The following is a 10,566-nucleotide window of genomic DNA, read 5'->3' as shown; positions in this document are numbered from 1 at the left end:
AATTTCTATAACATCATCGGAATTCTCGTCGGAATCCGATTCATCGGAGAATTGGTAATCCTCCCAATATTTTGCTTCCTTGGCGGAAACACCATTGACCATAATTAACCTTGGTCGGTTGGTTGAGGATTTTCTTTTACTTAACCATTTTATTATTTTCCCCACCGGTTCTATTTCCTCCTCCGGTTCCTCCTCTTCCGGTTCTGATTCTTCTTCCGGTTCTGATTCTTCTTCCGGTTCTTCTTCGGGAACTTGTGAATCAGTCAAATATATATTCGACTCTTCGTTATTATTAGGTGAGTCAATGGGATTTGTACTAGAGGTAGACATCTATCACACAATATCAAACATGTTAAGAGATTAATATATCACATAATATATACATGTTAATAATATATAGTTTCCAACAAAAATGTTAAGCAATCATTTTTAAAGAAAACACGGTCGAAATCCAGACTCACTAATGCATCCTAACAAACTCGATAAGACACACTAATGCAAATTTTCTGGTTCTCTAAGATCAACGCTCGGATACCAACTGAAATGTCCCGTTCTTATTGATTAAAAACGTTCCATATTAATTGATTTCGTTGCGAGGTTTTGACCTCTATATGAGACGTTTTTCAAAGACTGCATTCATTTTTAAAATAAACCATAACCTTTATTTCATAAATAAAGGTTTAAAAAGCTTTACGTAGATTATCAAATAATGATAATCTAAAATATCTTGTTTACACACCACCATTACATAATGGTTTACAATACAAATATGTTACATCGAAATTAGTTTCTTGAATGCAGTTTTTACACAATATCATACAAACATGGACTCCAAATCTTGTCCTTATTTTAGTATGCAACAGCGGAAGCTCTTAGTATTCACCTGAGAATAAACATGCTTTAAACGTCAACAAAAATGTTGGTGAGTTATAGGTTTAACCTATATATATCAAATCGTAACAATAGACCACAAGATTTCATATTTCATTACACATCCCATACATAGAGATAAAAATCATTCATATGGTGAACACCTGGTAATCGACATTAACAAGATTTCATATTAAATGAAAACTATATTTACATGATTAAATTTTTTTCCAACATGTTAAGCAATCAAACTTGTTAAGACTTGATTAATTGAAACGGTTTTTGTGTTAACGTTTGACCACCTAGTTTGTCCGATGATTCACAAACGTTATAACTTGTATATGACATGATATTATATATATGAACATATATATATGTTTAACATGATGAAATGATAATTAAAGTATCTCATTATGTATATTAACAATGAACCTTATACATAAAACAAGACTACTAACTTAAGAAATTCAAAACGATATCTATACGTAACGATTATCGTTGTAATAACGTCTTAATATTTATATATCATATTAAGATATATTAGTACATCATGTTATCATGATAATGAAAAATTTAACATCTCATTAAATATAATAACAATGGGATTAATTACATTTAACAAAATCGTTAACTTAAAGGTTTTGAAACAACACTTACGTGTAACAACTAACGATGACTTAACGACTCAGTTAAAATGTATATACATGTAATGTATTAAGATGTATTGATACACTTTTTAAAGAATTCATGACATATATCAAAACACTCATACTTAACAAAAATGGTTACAATTACATTCTCATTCATTTTCATCGACAATTCTACTCGTATGCAACCGTATTCGTTCTCGTACAATACCTAGCTCCTAAATGTATATACTATTGGTATATACACTTCAATGATCAGCTCTTAGCAGCCCTTAATGAGTCATCAAACATGTAGGAACCATCATTTAGCAACTAGCATGAAATATCTCACAAAATTACAAACTTATGGAGCCTATATGGACACCCCCATATTCACGTGAACTAGCACACCACAAACACACTTCCATTTCAACTTTCATGCATCAAATTGATCTCTCTCTTGTTCTCATATTGTTCTAAGTGTTCTTCATCATTTTCTTTATAATCTAGCTCAATCTAACTCAATCTAGTTAACCTAGATCAACCTACAAAACAACTACTCAAGAACACATCAAGAACACTTCCAAGTTTGCAAGTCTACTTCCAAACTTTCTAATCCATTCCAAGCAATCATCTAGGATCAAGAAACCTTTGTTATTTACAGTAGGTTATCTCTCTAATTCAAAGTAATACTCATATTCAAACTTTGATTCAATTTCTATAACTATAAGAATCTTAATTCGAGTGAAAATCTTACTTGAACTTGTTTTCGTATCATGATTCTACTTCAAGAACTTCCAAGCCATCCAAGATCCTTTGAAGCTCTAGATCATTTCTTTTCATTTCCAGTAGGTTTACCTACTATATTTGAGGTAGTGATGATGTTCATAACATCATTCGATTCATATATATATAACTATCTTATTCGAAGATTTAAACTTGTAATCACCAGAACATAGTTTAGTTAATTTTAAACTTGTTCGCAAACAAAGTTAATCCTTTTAACTTAACTTTTAAAACAAACTAAACACATGCTCTATATCTATATGATATGCTAACTTAATGATTTAAAACTTGGAAACACGAAGAACACCGTAAAACCGGACATACGCCGTCATAGTGAAACCGGGGGCTGTTTTGGGTTGGATAATTAAAAACTATGATAACCTTTGATTTAAAAGTTGTTCTTCTGGTAAAATGATATTTCATATGAACATGAAACTATATCCAAAAATCATGGTTAAAGTCAAACTGAATGTATGTTTTTTAAAAAGGTCATCAAGATGTCGTTCTTTCGACGAAAATGACTACCTCTTACAAAAATGACTTGTAACCTGTATTTCTGACTATAAACTTGAAATGTCCCATTCTTATTGATTAAAAACGTTCGATATTAATTGATTTTATTGCGAGGTTTTGACCTCTATATGAGACGTTTTTCAAAGACTGCATTCATTTTTAAAACAAACCATAACCTTTATTTCATAAATAAAGGTTTAAAAAGCTTTACGTAGATTATCAAATAATGATAATCTAAAATATCCTGTTTACACACGACCATTACATAATGGTTTACAATACAAATATGTTACATCGAAATCAGTTTCTTGAATGCAGTTTTTACACAATATCATACAAACATGGACTCCAAATCTTGTCCTTATTTTAGTATGCAACAGTGGAAGCTCTTAGTATTCACCTGAGAATAAACATGCTTTAAACGTCAACAAAAATGTTGGTGAGTTATAGGTTTAACCTATATATATCAAATTGTAACAATAGACCACAAGATTTCATATTTCAATACACATCCCATACATAGAGATAAAAATCATTCATATGGTGAACACCTGGTAATCGACATTAACAAGATGCATATATAAGAATATCCCCATCATTCCGGGACACCCTTCGGATATGATATAAATTTCGTAGTACTAAAGCATCCGGTACTTTGGATGGGGTTTGTTAGGCCCAATAGATCTATCTTTAGGATTCGCGTCAATTAGGGTGTCTGTTCCCTAATTCTTAGATTACCAGACTTAATAAAAAGGGGCATATTCGATTTCGATAATTCAACCATAGAATGTAGTTTCACGTACTTGTGTCTATTTTGTAAATCATTTATAAAACCTGCATGTATTCTCATCCCAAAAATATTAGATTTTAAAAGTGGGACTATAACTCACTTTCACAGATATTTCCTTCCTCGGAAATAAGACTTGGCCACGGATCGATTCACGAACCTATAACAATATATACATATATATCAAAGTATGTTCAAAATATATTTACAACACTTTTAATATATTTTGATATTTTAAGTTTATTAAGTCAGCTGTCCTCGTTAGTAACCTATAACTAGTTGTCCACAGTTAGATGTACAGAAATAAATTGATAAATATTATATTGAATCAATCCACGACCCAGTGTATACGTATCTCAGTATTGATCACAACTCAAACTATATATATTTTGGAATCAACCTCAACCCTGTATAGCTAACTCCAACATTCACATATAGAGTGTCTATAGTTGTTCCAAATAATATATATACATGGGTCGATATGATATGTCAAAACATTTACATACGTGTCTATGGTATCCCAAGATTACATAATATATTAGAATATATGTATAATACAATATAAGTTATCTAGGATATGATTTGTATAGATTTGTTAAACATTTCCCGTAGCTAAAATAATCAAAAATATCTTATCTTGTTTTACCCATAACTTCTTCATTTTAAATCCGTTTTGAGTGAATCCAATTGCTATGGTTTCATATTAAACTTAAGTTTATGAATCTATACAGAAAAAGTATAAGTTTATAGTCAGAATTACAGGTTACAAGTCATTTTTGTAAAGGTAGTCATTTCAGTCGAAAGAACGACGTCTAGATGACCATTTTGGAAAACATACTTCCACTTTGAGTTTAACCATGATTTTTGGATATAGTTTCATGTTCATAAGAAAAATCATTTTACCAGAAGAAAAACTTTTAAATCAAAGTTTATCATAGTTTTTAATTAACTAACCCAAAACAGCCTGCGGTGTAACTACAACGGCGTATATCTGGTTTTACGGTATTTTTCGTATTTTCTGGTTTTAAATCATTAAGTTAGCATATCATATAGATATAGAACATGTGTTTAGTTGATTTTAAAAGTCAAGTTAGAAGGATTAACTTTTATTTGCGAACAAGTTTAGAATTAACTAAACTATGTTCTAGTGATTACAAGTTTAAACCTTCGAATAAGATAGCTTTATATGTATGAATCGAATGATGTTATGAACATCATTACTACCTCAAGTTCCTTGGATAAACCTACTGGAAATGAGAAAAATAGATCTAGCTTCAAAGGATCCTTGGATGGATTGAAAGTTCTTGAAGCAGAATCATGACACGAAAACAATTTCAAGTAAGATTTCCAATCGAAATAAGATTATTATATTTATAGAAATTGAATTAAATTTTGAATATGATTATTACCTTATATTAGAAAGATAACCTACTGTAAGTGACAAAGGTTTCTTGATCTTGGATGATTACTTGGAATGGATTTAGAAAACTTGGAAGTAAACTTGCAATCTTGGAAGTATTCTTGATTTTATGAAACTAGAACTTTTGGAATTTATGAAGAACACTTAGAACTTGAAGATAGAACTTGAGAGATATCAATTAGATGAAGAAAATTGAAGAATGAAAGTGTTTGTAGGTGTTTTTGGTCGTTGGTGTATGGATTAGATATAAAGGATATGTAATTTTGTTTTCATGTAAATAAGTCATGAATGATTACTCATATTTTTGTAATTTTATGAGATATTTCATGCTAGTTGCCAAATGATGGTTCCCACATGTGTTAGGTGACTCACATGGGCTGCTAAGAGCTGATCATTGGAGTGTATATACCAATAGTACATACATCTAAAAGCTGTGTATTGTACGAGTACGAATACGGGTGCATACGAGTAGAATTGTTGATGAAACTGAACGAGGATGTAATTGTAAGCATTTTTGTTAAGTAGAAGTATTTTGATAAGTGTATTGAAGTCTTTCAAAAGTGTATGAATACATATTAAAACACTACATGTATATACATTTTAACTGAGTCGTTAAGTCATCGTTAGTCGTTACATGTAAATGTTGTTTTGAAACCTTTAGGTTAACGATCTTGTTGAATGTTGTTAACCCATTTTTTATTATAACAAATGAGATGTTAAATTGTTATATTATCATGATATTATGATATATAATATATCTTAGTATGATATATATACAGTTAAATGTCGTTACAACGATAATCGTTACATATATGTCTCGTTTCGAAATCATTAAGTTAGTAGTATTATTTTTACATATGTATTTCATTGTTAATACACTTAATAATATATTTACTTATCATTTAACATAATTAACCAAGTGTATCAATATCTTAATATGATTCATATGTACCTAGTAAGACGTTGTTATAACGATAATCGTTATATATATCGTTTTCGAGTTTCTTAAATTAATAGTCTCATTTTTATGTATATAACTCATTTTTAAAATACCTAATGAGATACATACTTATAATAAAATCATGTTAACTATATATATAACCATATATATGTCATCGTATAGTTTTTACAAGTTTTAACGTTCGTGAATCACCGGTCAACTTGGGTGGTCAATTGTCTATATGAAACCTATTTCAATTAATCAAGTCTTAACAAGTTTGATTGCTTAACATGTTGAAAACACTTAATCATGTAAATAACAATTTCATTTAATATATATATAAACATGGAAAAGTTCGGGTCACTACAAAACTTATACTTTTTCTGTTTAGTTTCATAAATTTCAATTCATTATGAAACTATAACAACTTGATTCACTCAAAACAGATTTAAAACGAAGAAGTTATTGGTAAAACAAAATTGGATATTTTTGCTTGTTTTAGCTACGTGAAACTTTGTAACAAATCTATACTAACCATAACTTAACTAACTTATATTGTATTATACATATATTCTAACATATATTATATAATCTTGATAGACCATAGACACGTATACAATGTTTTGACATATCATATCGACGTCATCTATATATTATTATTTGGAATAACCGTAGACACTCTATATGCGGTAATGCTCGATTTAGCTATATAGGGTTGAGGTTGATTCCAAAATAATATATATACTTTGAGTTGTGATTGAGTCTGAGACTTGTATACACTGGGTCGTAGATTGATTCGAGATAATATATATTGATTTATTTCTATACTACTAACTGTGGACAACTAATTGTGGACTACTAACGTTGGACTGTTAACTTAACAAACTTAAAACGTCAAAATGTAATAAAAATGTTGTGAATATATTTCGATCATATGTAGATATATATGTATATATTTGTTATAGGTTCGTGAATCGACCCGTGGCCAAGTCTTATTTTCCGACGAAGTGAAAATACGTGAAAGTGAGTTATAGTCCCATTATTTTTAAAATCTAATATTTTTGGGATGAGAATACATGCAGTTTTATTAATGTTTTACAAAATAGACACAAGTACGCGAAACTACATTCTATGGTTGAATGATCGAAATCGAATATGCCCCTTTTTGCTTGGTAGCCTAAGAATTAGGGAACTGGCCCCTAATTGACGCGAATCCTAAAGATAGATCTATTGGGCCCAACAAGCCCCATCCATTGTTGCGGATGCTTTAGTACTTCGAAATTATCATGTCCGAAGGGTGTCCCAGAATGATGGGGATATTCTATATGCATCTTGTTAATGTCGGTTACCAGGTGTTCACCATATGAATGATTTTTATGCAGATTGCTATATGCATGCATGTTGTTTATGAGAAATGGAAATATGAAATCTTGTGGTCTATTATTACGACTTGATAAATACATAGATTAAACCTATAACTCACCAACATTTTTTGTTGACGTTTTAAGCATGTTTATTCTCAGGTGATTGTTAAGAGTTTCCGCTGTTGCATGCTAAATAAAGACAAGAATTGGAGTCTGCATGCTTGTATAATATTGTTTAAAAACTGCATTCGGAGAATTAAATCGATGTGTAATATTATTGTAAACAATTATGTAATGGTCGTGTGTAAAACGTTATATTTTAGATTATCATTACTTGATAATCTACGTTATGTTTTTAAACCTTTATCGACAAAATAAAGGTTATGGTTGTTTTTAAAATCGAATGCAGTCTTTGAAAAACGTCTCATATAGAGGTCAAAACCTCACAACGAAATCAATTAATATGAAACGTTTATAATCGATATGAACGGGACATTTCATAAAACCTCTCGGGGCAATCCGGCTTTTGAGGAAATAAATTTCACGGATATTTTTAAGGGGGGCGACTTGCGCTTGAGAGCTCCCTACCCACATCCTAATACACAAGTGTAAATGAGTGAACCACTACAAAAATGGTGAATAGTAATTTTTTCAATTATTTCAAATCAGCCACATAACTTTTCGCTTATTACAAATCAATCATAACTATTTTTTGTTCACTTTTGCACTTATTGCAAATCAACCATATAATTTTTACTTATTAAAAATCAAACCTAACTATTATTTTTGTTATTATTATTAATATACTATATATACTATAATTTTTAAATAAAAATATAATTGTTATTATTTTGTCTTTTTTTTTTTTGTTGGTAGATTTTGAGTTTTTTTATCCATTTTAATTTATGTAATTTGTCTCTATTTTTTTCTCTTCTTTTTTCAATCGAATTTTGCCAAGGTTCCCCTTATAACGCAAGGACATTAGGACACCCCAACTCGTTAATATTATTCGTTGAAATTGTAGGTTATCGGACTATTAACTAGTGTGTACGATCTTAATTTATGTCGTGGATCACTAACTAACCTTGTTTTAGCTAAAAGTGGTATATGTTTATGTAGGCATGCCAATTGTGTTTACATTTGTCTCAGTTTAGTGATAGATTCATAGATTCAGCTACCCTTCTAAGAAAACACAAGCTTATATCTCTTTATAGATGATAGAGTGTCTCTTTTGTCAAGTTTTTTTTAAGAATTTAGTGACTTTGAGCTTCTTTTTTTTTTTTTTTTTATAAACTTCATCCTCTAACGTATTTTTTTGTGATACACAAAATATGGTGCTTCTTAAAAAGGTAATATATATATATATATATATATATATATATATATATATATATATATATATATATATATATATATATATATATATACAAAACGAGTAGTTAGCTTTCGTTGTACGGCAAAAGTAAGTTATAATAACTGAAATGGCAAGTTTTAGTTAAATTTGAAGTTTTTAACCAAACTCATGTATGTGGAAAACATATTTACCAAAGTCATGTCTTATACAAAATATGTTCCTAACAAAAGTGTAATTTAATTTATTTGTTTGTTTTATCTTTTCAGCCACATTTCACAGCAAAATTTTTGAATAAGACTCTTATTAACGCAACGTGACCACAAAACACCACCAAAATGCCATCATAGCACCACTATATGACGTGATGGAGCAAAAAACCGATGGTGCAATGGGAGCATCACTCAAGGCATTCAAGCGTGATTGTCGTCGTGTCCGTTTTTGGTTGGAGAGGCCATGTATCCGTTGCCACATTCAAACTCCAAAGGCTATGAAGCCATTTTTAATTCATATATTATAGAATTTAATATTATAAATAAAACAATTTATATCCTATAAATATACACATTTTTTTGTATACTCACACATTTCTATAATTTTCTCTAAACATCTCATAACCAGGTCAAATCCCAAACCTAATCCCAGAGCAAGCTGATTCGTGAAGGAAATGGAAGATTAAATGTGGGAAAGCTCTCTTTGTGTTGAGGACTGATTGCTTTGTGCCAAACTCTCAAATTTATAACAAGATTCAAACACTACAAATAAGCACACACAACTAACGAGCAACTAAGTCCCGGTCATTATAGAACTTTTCATATAAGTATTCGGTTCAAGTTCGTCCCAAGAGAGTGCTTCAGTTGAATATTTGAAACTAATAATTGTTCGAGGGTTTGTTTGATTGGGGGGTTTTGATTGATTTTGAATAACAACTAAAACTTGCACAAATAAGCAAATAACTACTTATCGAAATCTAAATCAATTAACTAAGTAGTGTTCACTTATTTAATCCACTCTTTTGCTTGGATTGCCCCATTTTACCCAACTTGATATCACATTTGTTGTTGAACTATTAGATGTTTAGCATCACTACTAAACCTTAATCTAGTTACACTATGCAAACTCACATAAGCATTGTATTGTAAGATCAAGTTGATTCACGAGTAGTCATTGAGATTATGCTTGGAGTGAAATCACTTAAAACCCTTCAACTATCAAAATCACTTAAGATAATCGAACACCACTATGTTGACTAAAGGCCAATTGAAAACCAACACAAACTAAGAACACAATCATTTGAAATCCTCAATTTGGTTGTCTATATCACTCAAGGAAGCACAAATTATTTCACTAATCAAATCACTTAGAAAAGCTAGACAAACTATGTAATCAAAGTAAAGCCTAAAACAAATGCATAACAATGAATCTATAGCTAACACAATAACACTTGCTCATATATTTCATTCAAACAACTTTTATTCAATGATTTGAGGCAAAATCCTTACATTAGAGTTTCATAGATAAGCAAACACAATCAAATTAGCCAAGCATGGCTAAGATTACACTAATCAAAGATAATAAATCACAAATAAACTTCATATTTAACTATTACAAGTATTCAATTCAAAACAAGAGAAGTAAATGTGGAGATTACAACCCAAATAAGAAAACTAAGTAGATCTAATGCTAAGATTGCTTGAGATTTTTCTTGATCCTCCGAATTAGCCTTAATCTTCACTTAGATGATGAAATTAGGGTTATTAGGGTGACATTCGCGACAAAAACTGCAGCTCTCCCTTGGAAAACCCTATCTTATACCTTTTATACCTTTGAAATTCTGCAGTCAAAACAACGATGGTGCACCGCACCATATAACTTGGGGGAGAGGTGTGCCGCACCATATAACTAGAAA

This window comes from Rutidosis leptorrhynchoides, chromosome 2 (assembly GCF_046630445.1).
Source record: "Rutidosis leptorrhynchoides isolate AG116_Rl617_1_P2 chromosome 2, CSIRO_AGI_Rlap_v1, whole genome shotgun sequence".
In the NCBI taxonomy this organism is placed as follows: domain Eukaryota; kingdom Viridiplantae; phylum Streptophyta; class Magnoliopsida; order Asterales; family Asteraceae; genus Rutidosis; species Rutidosis leptorrhynchoides.
This window is presented reverse-complemented; position numbering follows the sequence as displayed.